General features: G+C 40.7%; 1 pseudogene; it reads right to left on the reverse strand.

Annotated features, from left to right (window-relative positions):
• Positions 1-11177: 11177 nt before the first annotated feature.
• LOC138090304 (large ribosomal subunit protein uL22-like) lies at positions 11178-11746 on the reverse strand (annotated as a pseudogene).
• Positions 11747-12148: the final 402 nt, after the last annotated feature.

The following is a 12148-nucleotide window of genomic DNA, read 5'->3' on the forward strand; positions in this document are numbered from 1 at the left end:
TTTTATATCTGGAAGAATGTGAATGAGGAGCAAGAAGAAAGTATCCTACTCGTGTCATTACAGCTTTAAAAAGTAATTAGGAAGAGGAAAAATTGGATTGCTAACTCATTCTCAAGCTAAGTCAAAAGTGACTTAAGTTTTAAAAATTCTTCCTTCATCAATCCCATTTCTGAGTCAAATGACAGCGTATCTTACACTTTCCTTAAAAATTTTCGGTTCAGAGTCATTGCTATTGCAGTGATACATTTGAAGACACAGAGAATTTTAACATATAAGACTTCTCTTTAAGAGATAAGAACCCTCTTTCCCAGAAAATTGATTAGGCCAGTAGATGATGAGGTAGCTGTGATAATTATGATACTGTGCCATGCCCTCGATGATCTGAATTCTCAATTTGAATTTTTCACAAAGAACTTTTGGCAGCAATCTTGCAACTCTTGCCAAGAAGAGTTGTCCCTGGTGGCTATTCAAATTAGCGAGTTAAGCAAACTGAGGTATTAAATATTCAAGTTTCTTTAAAATACCTGCTTCAGTGAATTCGTGTATTTTCTTGACTCTTGAAATAGAAATCAGATTTTTCTTTTTGCGTGTAGCATAGCATGAAAAAGGCCTTCTCCGCGTGTGCTTCCTGAAGCATGGTTCTTAATTCTGTATCAGTACCAGCTGAGACTTGTTAGATACACAAACTCCCAGGCTCCATCTCACATCAGGCAAATTAGAACCTATGGAGGTTCGGCCTGAAAATCCACATTTCTTAAAGCCTGCCCTCTGAGCGATTCCCATGAGAGGCAAACCCTTACTCTGTAAAAACTGATTTTTAAATTTTAATTCTTTTATTATGTGTGATAGTGTCGGTCTTCCTCACACTGCGGATCTTTGTGGCCTCCTGCAGGATCTTTCACGTGGCACACGGACTCGCTAGTCACGCTGTGTGGGCTCTGGAAGTTGTGGTACACAGGGGCTCTGACTGTGAAATGCAGGCCCCAGGGAGCATGGCTGTGGCACTCGGGCTTAGATGCTCCGTAGCATGTGGGATCCTAGTTCCCCGACCAAGGACTGAACCCCCATCCCCTGCATTGCAAGTGCAAAATCTTAGCCCTTAGATCACCAGGGAAGTCCCCGAGACTGATTTTAACTGCAGAATATTTTCCCCTCTCTAGATTACTTTAAGTTCAGGAATCTAACACATGTTGAAGTTTTTCAAATTTAAAAAGTTTCAAAGAATACTTTCTCTGTGTCTCAGAAAGAAAGACTAGGGAAACAAATCTTTGGGATATCTTCCTATTCCACGACACATGTTCCCTTCTCCGAGAAGTTTTCCCAGCTACCAACAGTGAGACCCTGGGAGTCAAGCTGGTGTAGTATACCTTAATCTTTGGTCCTGTTTGATTGGGTCAGGGTAATACCTAGCCCAGGTGGGCCAGTAAATCTCAGTCAACCTCCTTCTCTCAATTGAACTGAGAAAGGAAAAGAACATAATAGCTGGCAACTGTCACCTTAAAGCTTAGAATGAAGTTCACTAACTCTTGACACCAACGTCCCTATTCCCATTCTTAACTTGGGCCTGAGACAAGAGAAGATATTTCAACTGTGAAACCAGAACAAAACAAAACATCTACAGTATACACACACACAAATTTTTTTTGAACTTAAAAATAATATAAATTAAGTCTCAGTATGAGTTGAAAGATACAATTGAGGACATATCCAGAAAGTTGAGTAAATTGACAAAGATACAAAAGATAGGGAAATCAACATAAGGCGACACAGAAGTTTCAATATACAAATGAATGGCGTTTCAGAAAATCAGAGATCATTAATGAAAAAATGTAGGAAATTCCTCATATTTGAAGGACATGATTTTAAGAACTGAAAGGGCCTCTGAGTGCCCAGGACACTTGATGAAAAGAGAGCTATCTGAAAACACATCTCATGAATGCATGGAATACTGAGGACAGCTAGATGATCAGAAAACAGATGTATCATAAGGGTAAATATAGGACAATCTGATTACATAATAGTTGCTCAATAAATTGAATCAGCTTGGCTTTGCACTTTGAAACAACAATCCTATAAATTACAAGGAGCTAAAACAATGCCTTTGAAATTCTGCAGAAAAAAATGTTTCCTAAACCTCTATATTCAACTAAGTTATAAACAAAGCAGAAAAGTAGAATAAAGATATTTTCAGACCTCTATGATCTCAAAAAAAAAATCTTACATCCTATACACCCTTACTTGAATAATTGTTTGAGACGGTTCTCCAACACAGTAGTGAACAAAACCAAAACAAAAAGGAAGACATGGATTATAGGAAAGAGGATCTGTAACGTGGAAGAGAAAGTCTTGGATCCCGGGGGGATATCTGGACGAGCATAAAAGGCAATGAATTCTAACAAATCAAGTCAGAAAACTCCATTTGAAGATGAATTTGACAGAACACTTGAGTTGCCTGAATATCTTGAGAGGGTATTTAGACCCTTGGACTTGGATTAGTGATGGATACATAGAAAATGAAGAAGTTTTGTTTTTTAAGTAAAAACAAGACAATGATCAACTTCAGTTTGCCCCCAAAAAAGTAATCATTGTTTACTACATTGCTTATCTCTGAATAGCAATCATTTAGTCATCACAGTGTGAACACTGAATATTGATCTAGCCAAAGTATAATTTAACACTCTTGGAGCATAAAAACTAATAATAACCCAAGTCTCCTGTGTCTCCTGCATTAGCAGGCGGATTCTTTACCACCGAGCCACCTGGGAAGCCCCTTATTATATTACAGAAGTCTTATATCATCTTTTTAAAAAAAATTCTGACTGCACTGGGTCTTCATTGGGGCAGATGGGGCTTCTCTTGCTGCAGCGCTCGAGCTTAATTCCCCCCACAGCATGTGGGATCGAACCCACATCTCCTGCATTGGAAGGAAGATTCTTAGCTACTGGACCACCAGGGAAATCCCAGTCTTATATTCTCTTGGTAATCAGGGTCAGTTACCCCGACAGATGTTGGCCCTCTTCTTTCCTGCTGATTCCTGGACGCAGGAAGCCAAAGTACACAAGTGGCAGTTTTCACTTAGAGTTCAAAGGCCCCTTTGGTGGGCCAAGGTCTGTAAACCTGCAAAGCCCAGAATTATGGGGGTAGGAACTGCAGAATCCCTCTGTGGGTCACGAGAAATGATGATCAGTGGGGCCACTTATGCTTCCACCCCTTCGTTCCCAAGCCATAAACAGAAACCTGATTCAGTGAAGTGTACCTATTGTATCTTCCAGGATGTCACTCCCTCCTTGCAAACTATGTTTCCAAGCCGGCATTTCAGTTGTAACTTCAGTGGGTCTTTCCAGTGCGCTATCAGATCTGCTATTTCTGGATGATGTGAGAGGTGATTCAACCAGTAGGTCCCATCATCTTGGGCCCCCTCCTGCGAGGTCCCTGCTGTGAAGCTGATCCTCTGGTTATTGGTATACTGTGAGTGATTCCATGCTTATGAGTCAGGCACTCCATAAACAGTATCATAATGGTGTTGGCTGAGACTGCAGGCTGGAAAGGCAAAGCTGTACCTGGAATAAGTTTCTTTTCCTGAGGATGAATCACTGGCCCTTCTTGGATGGAAAGGACCCAATGTAATAAACTTGAAATCAAGCAACCAGTTGGTCTCTCAACGAATATAGCCACACTGTGAGCTCAACATTGTTCTCTGTTGCTGACAGACCAGACATTCAGAGGAAGCGATGATTATTGATTATATAGGCCTTGGCATGCGGGATTCCATCCTACTGGGCTCACGCCTAGACTCTGCCTCTGACACCATGATCACTGTATTCACACGCCCATCGTGCCAGTTCTGGGATTCCTGACGGTAAAGGCTGGCTAATGTCAACTGGCTAAGTTATTTTATCTACTTAGTCATTCAGTGCTTCCCCCACGCTGGGTGGGCTGCATATGACACAGTGGTAATGGGAGGGCCATGATGACCTTTTCGGTTTCTAGTTTAACTCAAGTTTCTTCATCCAACAGTTCTCAAAATATCTGGGCGTTCTCCTTTCTCCAGTGTATAGTCATCTGAGTGAAGGGGCTGAAGGTCCCTTTGGGAAGGCACTAAAAGAATCTTTACCATACATTTCCCCTAGGGACCTATTCACCTTTTGAGTTAATAATAATTTGGGGGTCTGAAAATTGGCTTAGGTCCAATTGGCTTAGAAATTGAGCAAAGGATCACAACTTTTTATTGGAGCAATTGCCCCTAGGCTTCTCTCACCTATTCTTGCATTCTTTTGATTGTATTAATATAAAGCAGCTTTGGGGCGTCCCACTTATTTGTCCCTAGGGACGTCATTTCACTAAATTATCTCCACAGCTCCCTTGTAGATTAAGTTCCCTTAGGGATCTCTCCAAATTTACCATCATATTCTTACTTGTTTTCTCCTGGGTTCTGGCAGTCAGGTGCCACCAACTAGCCTCTATTGTTTCATCATCCCGTCATCCCCACGGCTACTGATGAGCCCGGTTCTGTGATTGCGTTTTTTTACCATCAGCCCTGGTCTACAGAGAGGAGCCAATACTGATCTTGGTGATGCTGACTCCCATCTCATGAGCAAATTACCGATAGTTCGGTATTTTGTGATGTGACTTTTAGACCCTTCTGTGGAACACAATCCTCTGGTAGGTCTTCTTACTTCACATATTATATATATTCCAACATGCTCATTTCCCTGATACGTTTTTTAAAATTAATTTTTATTAGAGTATGTTTGCTTTACAATGTTGTGTCAGTTTCTGCTGTACAGAAAAGTGAATCGACTATACATATACACATATCCCCTCTTTTTTGGATTTCCTTCCCGTTTAGGTGACCACATAGCACTGAGTAGAGTTCCCTGAGCTGTACAGTGGGTTCTCATTAGCTATCTATTTTATACGTAGAATCACTACTGTATATATGACAGTTTCAGTCTCCTAATTCATTCCACCTTCCACTTCGCCCTCAGTTTCCATATGTTTTTCATAACTTCTGTGTCTCTATTTGTTTCATAAATAAGATCATCTTGTTCCTCTGATGGGCTTCCCGGTGGCGTTGGTGATAAAGAACCCACCTGCCAATGCAGGAGATGGAAGAGATGTGGGTTCGATCCCCGGGTCGGGAAGATCCCCTGGAGGAGGGCGTGGCAACCCACTCCAGTATTCTGGCCTGGAGAATCCCGTGGACAGAAGAGCTTGGTGGGCTGCAGTCCATGGGATCACAAAGAGTCAGACACAACTGAAACGACTTAGTATGCATTCTCTTATAGTTTAAATCCCTTCTGTCACTTAGGCATTTCAACTCAACTAAGTATGAGCCATCACTTTCTCCAGGTTTCTAAGAACCAACCATTCTTCTACTTAGGAGTGTCTTCAGGTTAACAAAATCTTGCTTATTTTCTGGCTTCTGTGATCAAGCACCCCAGATCCTGCCAGAACATGCTAGCTGAATTCTTGCAGCCTCTTTGAGGTATGACCTCCTTCCTGCCTTTGCAGGTACAGTATGTACCAGCTGGACCTGCTAGAATATAAGCCTCGTGATTAACCTAGCGTCAAGAAGAGGAAGGGGGAGTGCTCTTTGTTGCCTCATTGAGGCAAGGACTCTGCACTCGCTTCTCACATGCCGCACAAGCTAGCTCTGAAGAGCTAGGATGGGTCACTTTAGCAGGCCAAGCCACTTTTCAGTTTTCTTTATGAATTTTTTTCTGACAATTTTCTCTAGAATATCGATATTTCTAAAGTTCTCCCCATGAACTCACTTGATAATAAAACTTTTATTAAAAAAAATTCTTAAAAACACCATGAGGATGAGGAGAGGAAATAAACTGGGAGCTAAGTAATTGTCATTGCAAAATACATTATAAAGCTATGTTCCTATTAATAATGATTTTTCGGATTACCTCAATACTCTGCTGCCTGCTGTTATCATACACCACAGTTGCCTAACTAAGATACTCTTCTTGGATCTGTGTTTTTTTAGCAATTTATACTATGACTGCAAGAAAAACGAATAGAATGCATTCGTACCAAGTGTTCCTTTCCTCCTCATTCTGCTAACTTGAACAGCTCTCTAGCAAACATGCATATAAATATACGACCTACAAATAGGTCTTTATTTTTTTTGCCATAGAAATAATGAACCAAAATCAACATTACTGTGTAGTCCCAGGGAATTTTGATGACCTGTCTTCCAAATGTGTGCAAGTGTATTCTAAGATAAGGGTACAATAATATAAAAGTTTCACATTGTATTCATTGGCCCTTTATCCCTGGTCCCTAAATTCTACTTTACTTTTCAGTTTTAAGTCATTATGTCATTAGCCCCGCTATTGAGAACCAGAATAACCATAGGTCATTATCGCTCCTGTTTGTCATCGTCCTTCTACTGGGGTAATCCCTGGGCCCTGTGGGGATGTGCTCTGAAATTTTAGTTCTCAGTTAGGTATAATAATAGTTATCATTTATTGAACACCTAATATATTACATCATTTAACTCAACACCACATAGATAATATTATATCCATTACATCAACGAGGAAATAGAGGATCAGAAAAAATAATAATAATTTACTTGTTCAAAGATGTTCAACTTGCAGGTAGCAATCTAACTGACCGAAAAAGCATATGTTCTTAATTTTTTCAGAATATTGCTGCATATTACAAATGCTGCCATAATAATCCAGCCTGGTCACTTCTTCGACTGGTTTCTGCCTGATGGGATTTAACCTTCCCCAGACCTACTATGGGGCTTCCTTGGTGGCTCAGATGGTAAAGAATCTGCCTGCAATGCAGGAGACCTGGGTTCGATCCCTGGGTTGGGGAGATCCCCTGGAGAAGGGAATGGCAATCCACTCTAGTATTCATGCCTGGAAAATTCCATGGACAGAGGTCCCTGGCAGGCTACAGTCCATGGGGTCTCAACAGAGTCGAACACAACTGATCAACTTCCAGACCTACTATGAATCAATTAGGCTCTCTTCTTTTCCCTCTACTGCCTCTTAAGTACACACAGATAAAGAATAAAGAGATGGGAAAAGAGCAATGATAAACAGTTACAGCTCAGTCTCATCTGATAAATGCCCGTATTGCATAAAACAACATGTATATGTTGTTGTCCATACAATATATAGAAATATACTGCATTTGCCATTAACAGCACGAAGAAAGTGAGAGCAAAGCTCTCATAACAAAATGACTCCCCATGGTAATCTGAATCCACAGGAACAAATGAAGAGAACCAGAAATTATAAATAAGAAGACTGATATAACAAAAGTTATAAATACACACTTTCTCTCCTTTTTTATCTTAGTTTCATTTTGAAACATAAAATTATAAATTAAAAATTATAACTATGTATTTCTGGGTTTACAGCATTTATAGATGTAATATAGACTTATTATAATAATATGAAGAAAGGTATTATAACAATAAAAGGGAGGAAAGAGAATAGAGCTAAATAGGATACCATTTCTATATCTCATTGAAATTGTTAGTATAAATTTGAAGCTGTTAAGATGTATATTGCAAGCCTTAGAGCAACCACTAAAAAATCCCTCAAAACAGTGTGGTGAAAATAAGTGAAATAAGCCAGGCACAAGAGAGCAAATAATATATGATTTCACTTATATGAGCCAAAAATAGTCATATAGATAGAGACAGAACAGCAGTTTCCAGAGGCCGGGGCAGGGGCAGAATTATTGCTTAGGGGTACAATGTTTCTGTTGGAGAGATGAAAATTTCTGGAAGTTGAAAGTAGTGATGGTTATACAGCAATGTCAGTGTACTTAATGCCACAAAATTGACTTTAAAATGGTTTAACTGGCCAATTTTATGTTATGTGTATGCATGACCACAATTTTTAAAAATTAGACGAAAGAATGAAGTATCCGTGTGTGCTATAATCCAGAAGAAACTTGAAAACTTTATGCTAAGATAAGGAAGCCAGTCATGAAAGACCAAATACTCTATCATTCCATTCACACACAATCCCAGAATAGGGAGATGTATTTCTGAATGAGACGAAAAGTAGATTCAGTGGTTCTTAGGGCTGCGGAGGATGGAGAAGTAGGAGGATAACAGATAAAGGAGCTTCTTTTTGAGGAAATGAAATGTTCTAAAATGGACTTTAGTGAACATTCCATATGTCTGTGAATATACTAAAATCTATTCAATGGTACACTTTAAATTGGTGAACTTTAAGGTATATGGATTCAGTTCAGTTCAGTTCAGTTCAGTCGCTCAGTCGTGTCCTACTCTTTGCGACCCCATCAATTGCAGCACGCCAGGCCTCCCTGTCCATCACCATCTCCCGGAGTTCACTCAAACTCACATCCATCGAGTCGGTGATGCCATCCAGCCATCTCATCCTCTGTTGTCCCCTTTTCCTCCTGCCCTCAATCCCTCCCAGCATCAGGGTCTTTTCCAATGAGTCAACTCTTCGCATGAGGTGGCCAAAGTATTCGAGTTTCAGCTTTAGCATCATTCCTTCCAAAGAAATCCCAGGGCTGATCTCCTTTAGAATGGACTGGTTGGATCTCCTTGCAGTCCAAGGGACTCTCAAGAGTCTTCTCCAACACCACAGTTCAAAAGCATCAATTCTTCAGCGCTCAGCTTTCTTTACAGTCCAACTCTCACATCCATACATGACCACTGGAAAAACCATAGCCTTGACTAGACGGACCTTTGTTGGCAAAGTAATGTCTCTGCTTTTAATTATGCTATCTAGGTTGGCCATAGCTTTTCTTCCAAGGAGTAAGTGTCTTTTAATTTCATGGCTGCAATCACCATCTGCAGTGATTTTGGAGCCCCAAAAAATAAAGTCTGACACTGTTTCCACTGTTTCCCCATCTGTTTTCCATGAAGTGATGGAACCAGATGCCATGATCTTCGGTATGTGGATTATGTCTCAATAAAGCTGCTATTTTGGAAGCTAGCTGTAAGATGAATGTCCGCCATCACTGCTTCTGTGTGGCACTGCAATGGGGGACCTGGTGGTGGTGGAGGTTTAGACGCTCAGTCGTGTCTGACTCTTGCAACCCCATGGACCACAGCCCTCCAGACTCCTCCATCCATGGCATTCTCCAGGCAATAATACTGGAGTGGGTTGCCATTTCCTTCTTCAGGGGATCTTCCCGACCCAGGGATTGAACCTGGGTCTCCTGCACTGCAGGCAGGTTCTTTCCCAACTGAGCTATAAGGGAAGCCAGGGAACCTGGCATAAAGATTGAAATGGAGGGACTTGCCTGGTGGTCCAGTGGTTAAGAATCCGCCTGCCAGTGCAGGGTACATGGCTTTGATCCCTGGTCCAGGAAGATTTCACATGCTGTGGGGCAACGAAGCCTGTGCACCGTAACTACTGACCCCACGTGCTGCAACCGCTGAAGCTCGTACCCTTGGCCCGTGCTCTGCAACGAGAGAAGCTGCTGCAACAAAAGGCCCACACGCAATGACTAGAGTGCAGCTCTGGCTTGCTGCAACCAGAGAAAGCCCAGGGGCAGCAGTGAAGACCCAGCACAGCCAAAAACAAATAAATAAATACTTAAAAAAAAAAAAAAAGATTTAAGGGAAAATATACTGAACTACTCTATAAAATTGCAAACTTCTTGAGGACTCTGTTTTAATCTTCTTTGTATCCTTGGAAGTGCCTAGAATTCAACATTTTGTACGGTAAGCCTCAAAAAGGTTTGTGTTTAACTCAACTGAAATTGAAACCAACTTGCAGTAGATTGTCTAAGCTAGACAGTCTCTCACTTTTAACATTATTCTGTAGCCAAAGATGACCAGATACGAGGTGCGTCCAAGACACAAGGGAGACCCGAGGGACAGTGAAAGGAGCAGTGAAGGAGCACAGTGCAGAAAGCAGGGGTTTTAATTCGCACAGTTAATGTCTCAGAGAGGAAAGACACAATATGCATCTACAGGGAAAAAAAAGAGATCCCTATGCAAAAAGTAGACCCGGAAAACAAGACAGAACTCTTGAAGTTAAATATCTGATAGCTAAAATTAAAAATTCAGTATCATAACTGGAAGACAAATAGAAAAAAAAAAATGATGAACAAAAGGAAAAAATATTCGAAAATCAGTCCAGGAGATCCAATTTGTCTCCTACAGGATTCCGAAACACAGAACAGAGAAAATGAAGAGAAAGGATTGTCAAGGAAAGATTCTTCTTCTTTAATTTCCCACAATTAAAAAGATTTTTTTAATTGAAAAGGATCACTAAGTGCCTGGAGGGAAGGAAGGAAGGAGAAAAGGAAAAGGAAAGTAAAAGGAATAAAATGATGTTAACAAAACTTCGCCAGGAATAACAGATCCTAAATTTCTCAAGAAAGAGAAAAGGTCTGCATACAAGGGACCAAGTGTCAGTGTTGCGGTTTCCTACTGTTGCATTATCAACCACCTGACAACTTAGTGGCTTGAAATCACAAGAATTTATTTGATTCATGAATTGGCTGAAGAACTCACTTCCAAGATGGTCCACTTACGGGAATGGCAAGTTGGTGCTAGTTGTCTGACTGGAACTGAGGGCCAGAGCCCTGGGTTCGTCTCTGGGGTTGGTTTCCTCATGGGCTGATTGGCAGCCAAACAGAGCAGTGGATAAAATGATCTCTATGTGATGTGATTGGAAAAGTCTTTGTACTTAATTAAAGATAATACCAAGTGATTAATTAAAAAAAAAAAAAAAAGAATGGTGCTGTGCTCCCAAAGCAAGTGTCCCAAGAAACAGGGAGTAAGGATTTCCACTTTCTACTATCATAAATGTCAATGCTACCACATTCTATTTGTTTAGAAGTCAAAGAGCTTGGATTCAAAGAGACAAAACACAGATTGTAACTCTTAATGGGAGGGCTGTCAAAGGATTTGGGGCCCATGTTTTAAAACTGCCAAAGGGTCCTATATCCATACCTGTGAACAAGGGAATGCCATTGATTGTTACAAGAGAGATGACATGGCCCTAACTAATTTAGATTAATCAATTTGTATCTGGAAGTGGGGTCAATTTTTACAAAGTCACATGAGTGAGGAGGTAGGAAGAGACTGGTTGCTATATAGTCAGCAAATACCACCACACTGGGCGGGGGTGGGGGAGGGTGGTTTGTATTAAGCTGGCTTTCCTATTTTTAAAACAATGTTTATTTGCATTCATTTTTTGCAGCATTTATTCCCGGGCCAGAAGTTTTGTTTCTTCAGTTTCTTATGGAATACCTTTCTTCTGTGCAGTCTCCTCTTCTGGTTTAGGAACAATCTGTTCTTTTTCAGTAAGGGTCATCTCCATGGGGCAAGGAGAGCCCACGTACGGATCGATTCGACCATAAGCTCTGTAAACCCTGCACCGCATCTTAGGGGCTTTGTTCACCTGGATATGTTCAATGACCAGGGAATTGACCTCTAAGCCCTTAAATTCAGCATTACTCTGCATTTTTGAGCACGTGCAGTAGAAATTCAGCACTGTTTTTGTGCCACCGACCCTGCGTCCAGCCCCGCTGTCTGGCTCGGGCACACAAGCCGACTCCACCATTGTAATGACGGGATGGCACACACGGCGTGGAATGGCGCACATGGCGTCTTTAAAGTAGCCTCCTTCAGATAACTCGGTGGCTTGCCGGGTATGCCTCCCTTAATGGCCTGGGAAGTTTCACGAGTGTTCTTAAAGTGAACATGAAGATCTGAACCTCTTGATTTGCATGATTTTATGGGGTTTTCTGGGTCAAGTGAATAGCATACCATTTTCAGAGGTCACCTGGGGAATATTTATAATCTAATTTAAAGTAGAAAAGTGCAGGGAGTATAATCCATTGTATAGATAGGCTTATGCAAAATATATTCAAACAAAATGCAGATTTTATAGAAAATATACAGACTAGATTGTGTGATAGCACTATTTCAAGGCCTTAAGAATGACTCTAGTCATACCATATCATTATATTATGAAGCATGAGAATTTATCATCATATCCAGGATTGAACTGAGACTTCTTTCCAGTCACTGATTTTAAGTGACATATTAAATATTCTTCATCCTGAATTTGTTCAGATAATTAAACTTCTAATAGCCAGATATTTAGTTGCTATAAACTTTTATCTCCCCCAAAGAAAATGTAGTTATAGCCTATAATGATATTAAAAATAA

The sequence above is a fragment of the Capricornis sumatraensis genome, chromosome 14 (assembly GCF_032405125.1).
Source record: "Capricornis sumatraensis isolate serow.1 chromosome 14, serow.2, whole genome shotgun sequence".
In the NCBI taxonomy this organism is placed as follows: Eukaryota; Metazoa; Chordata; class Mammalia; order Artiodactyla; family Bovidae; genus Capricornis; species Capricornis sumatraensis.